The sequence below is a fragment of the Panthera onca genome, chromosome A1, assembly GCF_046562875.1.
Source record: "Panthera onca isolate mPanOnc1 chromosome A1, mPanOnc1 haplotype 2, whole genome shotgun sequence".
Lineage (NCBI taxonomy): Eukaryota > Metazoa > Chordata > Mammalia > Carnivora > Felidae > Panthera > Panthera onca.
In genome coordinates, this window is record NC_138339.1 from 156,596,370 (window position 1) to 156,607,405 (window position 11,036).

Genomic DNA, 11,036 nt, shown 5'->3' on the forward strand with positions numbered 1-11,036 from the left:
TTCCATTGGTCTATGTGTCTGTTTTGTGCCAATACCATGCTGTTTTGTGCCAATACCATACTGCAAAGCCAATACAGCTTTGTAGTAGAGGCTAAAGTCTGGGATTGTGATGCCTCCTGCTTTGGTCTTCTTCTTCAAAATTACTTTGGCTATTAGGGGCCTTTTGTGGTTCTATATGAATTTTAGGATTGCTTGTTCTAGTTTTGAGAAGAATGCTGGTGCAATTTTGATTGGGATTGCATTGAATGTGTAGATAGCTTTGGGTAGTATTGACATTTTAGCAATATTTATTCTTCCAACCCATGAGCAGGGAATGTTTTTCCATTTCTTTATATCTTCTTCAATTTCCTTCATAAGCTTTCTATAGTTTTCAGCATACAGATCTTTTACATCTTTGGTTAGATTTATTCCTAGGTATTTTATGCTTCTTGGTGCAATTGTGAATGGGATCAGTTCCTTTATTTCTTTTTCTGTTGCTTCATTGTTAGTGTATAAGAATGCAACTGATTTCTACACATTGATTTTTTATCCTGCAACTTTGCTAAATTCATGTATCAGTTCTAGCAGACTTCTGGTGGAGTCTATCGGATTTTCCATGTATATTATCATGTCATCTGCAAAAAGTGAAGGCTTAACTTCATCTTTGCCAGTTTTTGATGCCTTTGATTTCCTTTTGTTGTCTGATTGCTGATGCTAGCACTTCCAACACTATGTTAAATAACAGCGGTGAGAGTGGACATCCCTGTCGTGTTCCTGATCTCAGGGACAAAGCTCTCAGTTTTTCCCCATTGAGGATGATGTTAGCTGTGGGCTTTTCATAAATGGCTTTTATGATCTTTAAGTATGTTCCTTCTATCCCAACTTTCTCAAGCGTTTTTATTAAGAAACGTTGCTGAATTTTGTCAAAGGCCTTTACTGCATCGATTGACAGGATCATATGGTTCTAATCTTTTCCTTTATTAATGTGATGTAACACATTGATTGATTTGCAAATGTTGAACCAGGCTTGCTTCCCAGGAATGAATCCCACTTGACGTGGTGAATGATTCTTTTTATAAGCTGTTGAATTCGATTTACTAGTATCTTATGGAGAATTTTTGCATTCATATTCATCAGGGATATTGGCCTGTAGTTCTCTTTTTTTTACTGGGACTCTGTCTGGTTTAGGAATCAAAGTAATACTGGCTTCATAGAATGAGTCTGGAAGTTTTCCTTCCCTTTCTATTTCTTGGAATAGCTTGAGAAGGATAGATCTTATCTCTGCTTTAAACGTCTGGTAGAAGTCCCCTGGGAAGCCATCTGGTCCTGGACTCTGATTTGTTGGGAGATTTTTGATGACTAATTCAATTTCTTCGCTGGTTATGGGTCTGTTCAAGCTTTCTATTTCCTCCTGATTGCGTTTTGGAAGCATGTCGGTGTTTAGGAATTTGTCCATTTCTTCCAGGTTGTCCAGTTTGTTGGCATATAATTTTTCATAGTATTCCCTGATAATTGCTTGTATCTCTGAGGGATTGGTTGTAATAATCCCATTTTCATTCATGATTTTATCTATTTGGGTCATCTCCCTTTTCTTTTTGAGAAGCCTGGCTAGGGGGTTATCAATTTTGTTTATTAAAAAACAAAACAAAACAAAACAAAACAAAAAAAACTCTTGGTTTCGTTGATCTGCTCTACAGTTTTTTAGATTCTATATTGTTTGTTTCTGCTCTGATCTTTATTATTTCTCTTCTTCTGCTGGATTTAGGCTGTCTTTGCTGTTCTGCTTCTATTTCCTTTAGGTGTGCTGTTAGATTTTGTATTTGGGACTTTTCTTGTTTCTTGAGATAGACCTGGATTGCAATGTATTTTCCTCTCAGGACTGCCTTTGCTGCATCCCAAAGCGTTTGGATTGTTGCCATTTCATTTTCATTTGTTTCTGTATATTTTGAAATTTCTTCTGTAATTGCCTGGTTGACCCATTCATTCATTAGTAGGGTGTTCTTTAACCTCCATGCTTTTGGAGGTTTTCCAGACTTTTTCCTGTGATTGATTTCAAGCTTCATAGCATTGTGGTCTGAAAGTATGCATGGTATGATTTCAATTCTTGTATACTTGTGAAGGGCTGTTTTGTGACCCAGTATGTGATCTATCTTGGAGAATGTTCCATGTGCACTCGGGAAGAAAGTATATTCTGTTGCTTTGGGATGCAGTGTTCTCAATATCTGTCAAGTCCATCTGATCGAATGTATCATTCAGGGCCCTTGTTTCTTTATTGACCGTGTGTCTAGATCTATCCATTTCTGTAAGTGGAGTGTTAAAGTCCCCTGCAATTACCACATTCTTATCAATAAGGTTGCTTATGTTTGTGAGTAATTGTTTTATATATTTGGGGTCCTGTATTCGGCACATAGACATTTATAATTGTTAGCTGTTCCTGATGGATAGACCCTGTGATTATTACATAATGTCCTTCTTCATCTCTTGTTACAGCCTTTAATTTAAAGTCTGGTTTGTCTGATATAAGTATGGCTACTCCAGCTTTCTTTTGACTTCCAGTGGCATGATAAACAGGTCTCCATCCCCTCACTCTCAATCTGAAGGTGTCCTCAGGTCTCAAATGAGTCTCTTGTAGACAGCAACCGATGGGTCTTGTTTTTTTATCCATTCTGATACCCTATGTCTTTTGGTTGGCGCATTTAGTCCATTTACATTCAGTGTTATTATAGAAAGATATGGGTTTAGAGTCATTGTGATGTCTGTAGGTTTCATGCTTGTAGCGATGTCTCTGGTACTTTGTCTCACAGGATCCCCCTTAGGATCTCTTGTAGGGCTGGTTTAGTGGTGAAGAATTCCTTCAGTTTTTGTCTGTTTAGGGAGACCTTGATCTCTCCTTCTATTCTAAATGACAGACTTGCTGGATAAAGAATTTTCGGCTGCATATTTTTCCTGTTCATCACATTCAAGATCTCCTGCCATTCCTTTCTGGCCTGCCAAGTTTCAGTAGAGAGATGGGTCACAAGTCTTATAGGTCTCCCTTTATATGTTAGAGCATGTTTATCTCTAGCTGCTTTCAGAATTTTCTCTTTATCCTTGTATTTTGCCAGTTTCACTATGATATGCCGTGCAGAAGATCGATTCAAGTTACGTCTGAAGGGAGTTCTCTGTGCCTCTTGGATTTAAATGCCTTTTTCCTTCCCCAGATCAGGGAAGTTCTCAGCTATTATTTCTTCAAGTACACCTTCAGCACCTTCCCTCTCTCTTTCTCCTCTGGAATACCAATTATGCATATATTATTTCTCTTTAGTGCATCACTTAATTCTCTAATTTTCTCCTCATACTCCTGGATTTTTTTATCTCTCTTTTTCTCAGCTTCTTTTTCCATAATTTTATCTTCTAGTTCACCTATTCTCTCCTCTGCCTCTTCAGTCCGAGCTGTAGTTGTCTCCATTTTATTTTGCAACTCGCTGATAGCATTTTTTAGCTCCTCCTGGCTGTTCCTTAGTCCCTTGATCTCTGTAGCAAGAGATTCTCTGCTGTCCTTTATACTGTTTTCAAGCCCAGTGATTAATTTTATGACTATTATTCTAAATTCACTTTGTGTTATATTGTTTAAATCATTTTTGATCAGTTCGTTAGCTGTCGTTATTTCCTGGACATTTTTCTGAGGTGAATTCTTCTGTTTTGTCATTTTGGATAGTCCCTGGAGTGGTGCAGGACTGAGGGGCACTTCCCCTGTGCTGTCTTGAATAACTTGTGTTGGTGGGCGGAGCCACAGTCTAACCTGATGTCTGCCCCCAGCCCACCGCTGGGACCACAGTCAGACTGGTGTGTGCCTTCTCTTCCCCTCTCCTAGGGGCGGGATTCACTGTGGGGTGGCGTGGCCCGTCTGGGCTACTTGCACACTGCCAGTCTTGTGGTGCTGGGGATCTGGTGTATTAGCTGGGGTGGCTCTCAAGGTGCACAGGAGTGGGAGGGGCAGGCTCAGTTCTCTTTTCCTTCTGAGTTCCCCTTAGGGAGGGGCCCTGGGCCACTGGGATGGAGTCAGACCCACCAGAGGGATGGATCTGCAGAAGCATAGCTTTGGGTGTTTTGGAGATGCAAGCAAGTTTCCTGGAAGGAGCTGGTTCCCTTTGGGATTTTGGCTGGGGGATGGGCGAGGAAGATGGCACTGGCGAGCGCCTTTGTTCCCTGCCAAGCTGAGCTCTGTCATCCGGGGCTCAACAACTCTCCCTCCCGTTGTCCTGCAGCCCTCCCGTTCTCCAAGCAGAGCTGTTAGCTTATAACCTTCCAGATGTCAAGTCCTGCTTGCTGTCAGAACACACTCCGTCCGGCCCCTCTGGTTTTTCAAGCCAGACTTGGGGGCTCTGCTTGGCTGGCAGGCCACCCCTCAGCCCCGGCTCCCTCCTGCCAGTCCGTGTAGTGCGCACCGCCTCTCTGCCCTTCCTACCCTCTTCCGTGGGCCTCTTGTCTGTGCTTGGCTCCGGAGACTCTGTTCTGCTAGTCTTCTGGTGGTTTTCTGGGTTATATAGGCAGGTGTAGGTGGAATCTAAGTGATCAGCAGGACGCGCGGTGAGCCCAGCGTCCTCCTATGGCACCATCTTCCGGTGTCACTTATTCTGATTTCTCATGTTTTTGATTGATTCCTTTGCTGTGCAGAAGCTTTTTAAATTTTAATGTAGTCGTAATAGTTTATTTTTTATTTTGTTTCCCTTGCTTTCGGAGACATCTAATAGGAAGTTGCTAGGGCTGATTTTAAAGAAGTTAATACCTGTATTCCCTTTTAGGAGATTTATGTTTTCAGGTCTCACAATTAGGTATTTAATCAATTTTTAATTTCTTTTTGTGTATGGTGTATGAATGTGGTCCAGTTTCATTCTTCTGCATGTCACTGTCCAGTTTTTCCAACGCAATTTGTTGAAGACACAGTATTTTTTTTCCATAGGATATTCTTCCATGCTTTCTATAGTTTATTGACCATATATTTCCGGGCCCATCTCTCAGTTTTTTATCCTGTTCCATTGATCTATCTATTTTTGTGCCAGTACTATACTGTTTTGATCACCTCAGATCTGTAATGTAACTTGAAGTCAGCAATTGAGATGTGTCCAAATTTGCTTTTCTTTTCCAAGGTTGCTTTGGCTATTCTGGGTCATTTGTGGCTTTATACAAGTTTTAAGATTGTTTGTTCTGGATTTCTGAAATATGTTATTGGTATTTTCATAGAGATTGCATTAATGTGTAGACTACCTTGGGTAGTGTAGACATTTTAACAATATTTGTTATTGCATTCCATTAGTACGAGATGTCTTTTAATTTCCTTGCATCAACTTCAATTTCTTTCATCAGTGTTTTATGGTTTACAGAGTATGGTCCTTTCACCTCCTTGATTAGGTTTATTCCTAGGTGTCTTACTGTTTTTGTTGCAATTCAAAACGGGACTGATTCCTTGATTTTTCTTTCTGCTGTTTCATTATCGGTGTATGGAAATTCAACTAAAGTACTTACATTGATTATGTAACCTGTGACTGCTGAATTCATGAATCGGTTCAACAGTTTTTTTGGTGGAGTCTTTCGAGTGCCAATTTGGATGACTTTTATTTCTTTTTGTTGTCTGATTGCAATTGCTAGGACTTCCAGTACTATGTTGAGTAAAATCGGTGAGACTGGACATCCTTGTCTTATTCCTGACCATAGAGGAAAAGCCCTCAGTATTTCCCCATTGAGGATGATATTAGCTATGGGTTTTTCATATATGGCCTTTATTATATTGAGGTATGTTTCTCCTAACCCTAATTTGTTGAGTGTTGTTTCATGAATGAGTGGTGTACTTTATCATATGCTTTTTTCTGCATCTATTGCAATGATCATTGGATTCTTTTCCTTACTTTTAATAATGTTTTCTATCTCATTGATTGATTTGTGAATATTGACCCACTATTACAAGCCAAGAATAAATCCCTCCAAATCATGGTTAATGATTTTTTAATGTATTTCTGGAATTTGTTTCTTAGCATTTTATTGATAACATTTGTATTTATGTTCATTGGGGATATTGGTCTGTAGTTCTCTTTTTAGTGGTATACTTACATGACTTGGTATCAGGGTAATGCTGACCTCATAGAATTAATTTGGAAGTTTGACTTCCTTTTGTAATTTTTGGAATAATTTGAAAATAATGAGTATTAACTCTTCTTTAAAGGTTTGGTAGGATTTGCCCGAGAAGCCACCTGATCCTGGATTATGTTTGGGAGTTTTTTGATTACTGATTCAGTTGCATTCCTTATCATTGGTCTGTTCACATTTTCTATTTCTTCTTGTTCTATGTTTGGTAGTTTGTATATTTCTAGGAATTTTCTTCCAGGTTGTCCAATTTGTTGGCATATCATTTTTTCATAATATCCTCTTATAGTTGTTTGAATTTCTGTATGTTGGTTGTTATTTGTCCTCTTTCATTTGTGATTCTATTTATTTGGGTCAGTTTTTTTAAATGTTTATTTATTTATTGGTTTGTTTGTTTATTTTTCTTTTTTAATATGAAATTTATTGTCAAATTGGTTTCCATACAACACCCAGTGCTCATACCAACAGGTGCCCTCCTCAATGCCCATCACCCCCTTTCCCCTCCCTCCCACCCCCCATCAACCCTCAGTTTATTCTCGGTTTTTAAGAGTCTCTTATGGTTTGGCTCCCTCCCTCTCTATTTTTTTTTCTTCCTCTCCCCCCATGGTCTTCTGTTAAGTTTCTCAGGATCCACATAAGAGTGCAAACATATGGTATCTGTCTTTCTCTGTATGACTTGTTTTCACTTAGCATAACACTCTCCAGTTCCATCCATGTTGCTACAAAAGGCCATATTTCATTCTTTCTCATTGCCATATAGTATTCCATTGTGCATATAAACCACAATTTCATTATTCATTCATCAGTTGATGGACATTTAGGTTCTTTCCATAGTTTGGCTATTGTTGAAAGTGCTGCTATAAACATTGGGGTACAAGTGCCCCTATGCATCAGCACTCCTGTATCCCTTGGGTAAATTCCTCATCAGAGAAATACAAATCAAAACCACACTGAGATATCACCTCACACCAGTCAGAGTGGCTAAAATGAACAAATCAGGAGATTATAGATGCTGGAGAGGATGTGGAGAAACGGGAACCCTCTTGCACTGCTGATGGATATTTATTTATTTTGAGAGAGAGAAAGAGAGCAGGGGAGGGACAGAGAGATAGAAAAGAGAGAATCCCAAGCAGACTCTGCGTTCAGTGTGCAGTGCCTGATGCAGGGCTCTAGGTCAACCATGCAATCATGATCTGAGCTGAAACTAAGAGTCAGACAACCTGTTTTGAGTATTTGCTCTTTTCTTTTTGATAAGTATGGCTAGAGGTGTATCTATTTTATTAATTTTTTTTTTCAAAGAGCCATCTCCTGGTCTCATTATCCTATTCTATTGTTTTTGTTGTTTATATATCATTTATTTCTCCTCTAACCTTCATTGTCTCCTTCCTTCTGCTGTCTTTAGGTTTCATTTGTTGGTTTTGTATTGCTTCTTTAGATGTAAGTTTTGGTTGTTTGAGATTTTTCTTGCTTCTTGTTGTAGGACAGTATTGCTATATTAATTCCCTAAAGGGATCACTTTTGGTGCATCCCAAAGGTTTTTGACCATTGTGATTTCATTTTCATTTATATATATATATATATATATATATATATATATACACACACACACATATATATACAACATATATACAAGATATATATACAAAAATATATATACATACAATATACATATATATATGTATTTACTATATATACATACAAATATATACAAATACATATATGCATGTGTGTATATATCTATATCTATATCTATTTATATCTATATCCATATCTATCTATATCTATATACATAATTTCTTCTTTGATTTCCTGGCTAGCCATTTTATTGTTTATTAACATGTTGTTTAAGCCCTATGTATTAGTGGTCTTTACATATTTTATTTTTCTTATGGTTTATTTCAAATTTCACAGCTTTGTGGTAAGAAAATTTTATGGCATGACTTCAATTGTTTTACATTTGTTGAATCCTGATTTGTGACCTAATATGTGATCTATTCTGGAGAATCTTGTATTCGTATTTGAAAACAATGTGCAATCTGCTGTTTTAGGTTGGAATATTTGGAATATATCTGCTAAATCCATCTGGTCCAGTGTGTCTTTAAAGCCAATGTTTCACTGTTGACTTTCTGTTTAGATGATCTTTCCTTTGATGTAAGTTGGGTATGAAAGCCACCTACTATTATTGCATTATTATTAATTAGATCCTTTATATTAGTTATTTTATATATTTTTCGGTCCCATGTTTGGGGAATAAATATTTACAATTATTCAATTTTATTCTTTTATTGTCCACGTTAGTATTATATAGTGTCCTTCTTTATCTCTGTTATAGTCTTTGTTGTAAAGTATAGTTTTTCCAATATAAGTTTGTTTCTCTTGCTTGCTTGTTTCAGGGAGTATGGCCGGAGTCGCAAAAGATGATTCCACAAAGTACAGTTAAGTGAAAGTCTTCATACTAAAGTCGGAATGAGGCCCTGACTCCAGAATGAAGCTTCTTTTTATTAGGATAATTGCTAAAGACTACATGCATAAAGTCAGCTAAGCAAGTGTGTTAATCAATCTAATGGTTTAGCTTTTCAAGGTTGAATTTTGAGTTAATTGGTTTCTATAACACTAAGAAGAGTCAGGTGTGAAGGAGGATCCAGCCCTGGACAATGTTAATGGCTCTAGGCATTTCTTACTAGCCACAGCCGTGTTCAGCTATGTAAACATGTCCTAAGGCCTTGCACCTTCTCCAGCCCTTCCCTTTTGAAGTCTTTTCTCTTGATGCTTCTCTCCTGCCTCTCCCACACTTGCTTTGACATCCATTTGCAGGATAAATATTTCTCCATTCCCTCTTTCAACCTGCAGATTTCTTTAGGTCTAATATGAGTCTCTTGCAGGCAGCATATAGGTGGGTCCTATTTTTCTTCCATTCTGACAACCTTTGTTTTTTGGTTGGTGCATTTTGTCTATTTATATTCAAAGTAAGTATTGAGAGATATATATTCATTGCCATTTTATTTCTTGTTCTATTGTTTCTGGTGATTTTTCTCTGATCCTTTTTTGACTTTGTCACTTTTGTTCTCTTCTTTGCATCCAAAGATTTTCCTTTAATATTTTGGTCAGGGCTGGTTTGGTGGTCATGATCTCCTTTATTATTGTTTGTATGGGAAACTTTTTATGTATTCTTCTATTCTTAATGATAGTGTTGCTGGATAGAGTATTCTCGATCGCATTTTTTTTTCCTATTCAGCACTTTGAATATATCATGCCACTCCCTTCTGGCCTGCCAAGTCTCTGTTGGAAAATCTCAAGCTAGACTTACAGGTTTTCCCATGTATTTTAAGGATTTCTTTGTTTTTGCTCTAAGATTTTGTTCTTTATCATTATCTTGTGCAAATTTAATTACAATATGTCTTTATTTGGGCATGCTTTTGTTGATTTTCATGGGATTCTTCATTCCCTTCTGCAACTGGATGTCTATTTCCTTACCCAAATTAGGGAAGTTTTCAACTATTATGTCTTCTAATAAATATTCTGCCCCCCTTTCTCTCTTCTTTTTCTGTTATGTCTGTAATATGAATGTTATTATGTTTCTTTTCTCATATTGCATAATTCTCCTTTCTCTCTTTTCTTCAGGTTCATTTATTTCCATTACTTTGTCTTCAGGTCATTAATGTGTTCCTCTGCTTTTTCCAGTTTTCTGTTCATTGCACCAAGGGTGTTTCTAATCTCATTTATCATAGACTTCATCTCTGATTGATTCTTTTTAAATTATTTCATCTTTATGTTAAGGGTCTCCCTGATATCTCCCATTCTTTTCTCAACCCCTAGTTAATATCTTTATGATTGTTGCTTTAAATTTTCCATAAGTCATGGTACTTTATGTATTTTTCACTTAGGTCTCAGGCTATGGTTTTACCTTGTTCTTTCATTGAGGATGAATTCCTCCACTTATGCAGTTTTTTAAGTCTCTGCCATCTTCTTTGTGTTAAAAAGCCAGTTATGTCCCCTGCTCCTGAAAAAAAAATGGACTTATTAAGAAGAGGTCATGTGGTGTGTGCCCAGGGCCTGGCACTTCAAGGAGTGTCTCCAGTGTTTGCTGTGTGCACTCTGCTTTTGTATTTTGGCTGTTCTGTCCTTCAGGCCACTTGTCTGTAGAGGCTATCCTTTCCTGTTGAGGGCAGTGTTTGGTCGCTGGCCTGAATGTTATGATTCTTAACTAGGTGCCCGTTGTCTGCTTGTGAAATAAGATCTCTTACTCCCTCCACCCAAACTTATACCCTGCAGAACTTTCTGACTGGAAGACATGATGTGGGCAAGGGTTTCTGCTGCTCCCCTAGGGGAGAAGCCTGCTGCACTGAGACTGAGGCAAATGTGACTGAGAAGGGCACCTCCACCAGTGAGCAGGAGGATGGGGCCTGGTTAGTCAGCCAGTGTCAGAATTGTGCTGCTTTTGGTGGGTGGCTCTGTGTTTATGCTGAGGGACGGAGGAGGGAAATGGCACTGACCAGTTTCTTTGTTCCCAAAGAGGTGACCGCATTAAAGTTGCCTTTCAGGAAGCTCATAGAAGAGTGAATAATCTCCCCACTGTGTGCTCCAAGCATTCTTCAGATCAGTGTTTCTATGCTATCTGCCCCTGTGTTGTTTGCTTGCCTTCTGTCTAGGATCAGGGTGTTGCCCTCTGGGACCTATCCCAGGCAAGCTCAGTGACCTTTAAAATTGCAGGCTTTAAGCCCCTCTGGTTGTAAGAATTCATAAAATTCAGCCACTCATTTTCCATTTCATTGCATTTAGGGAAATCTTTTCCTTGTGCATTCCCCTGCGTGCTCCTTTTTGGCCCTCTCTGTGACCATGGTTTCATCCCCTCTACAGCACTTATGATCTATTTCTTCCTGAAACCCTTTCTTCACACTTCCTACCTTCTTTGATGTTTCCTCTTCTTCCCATTAGTT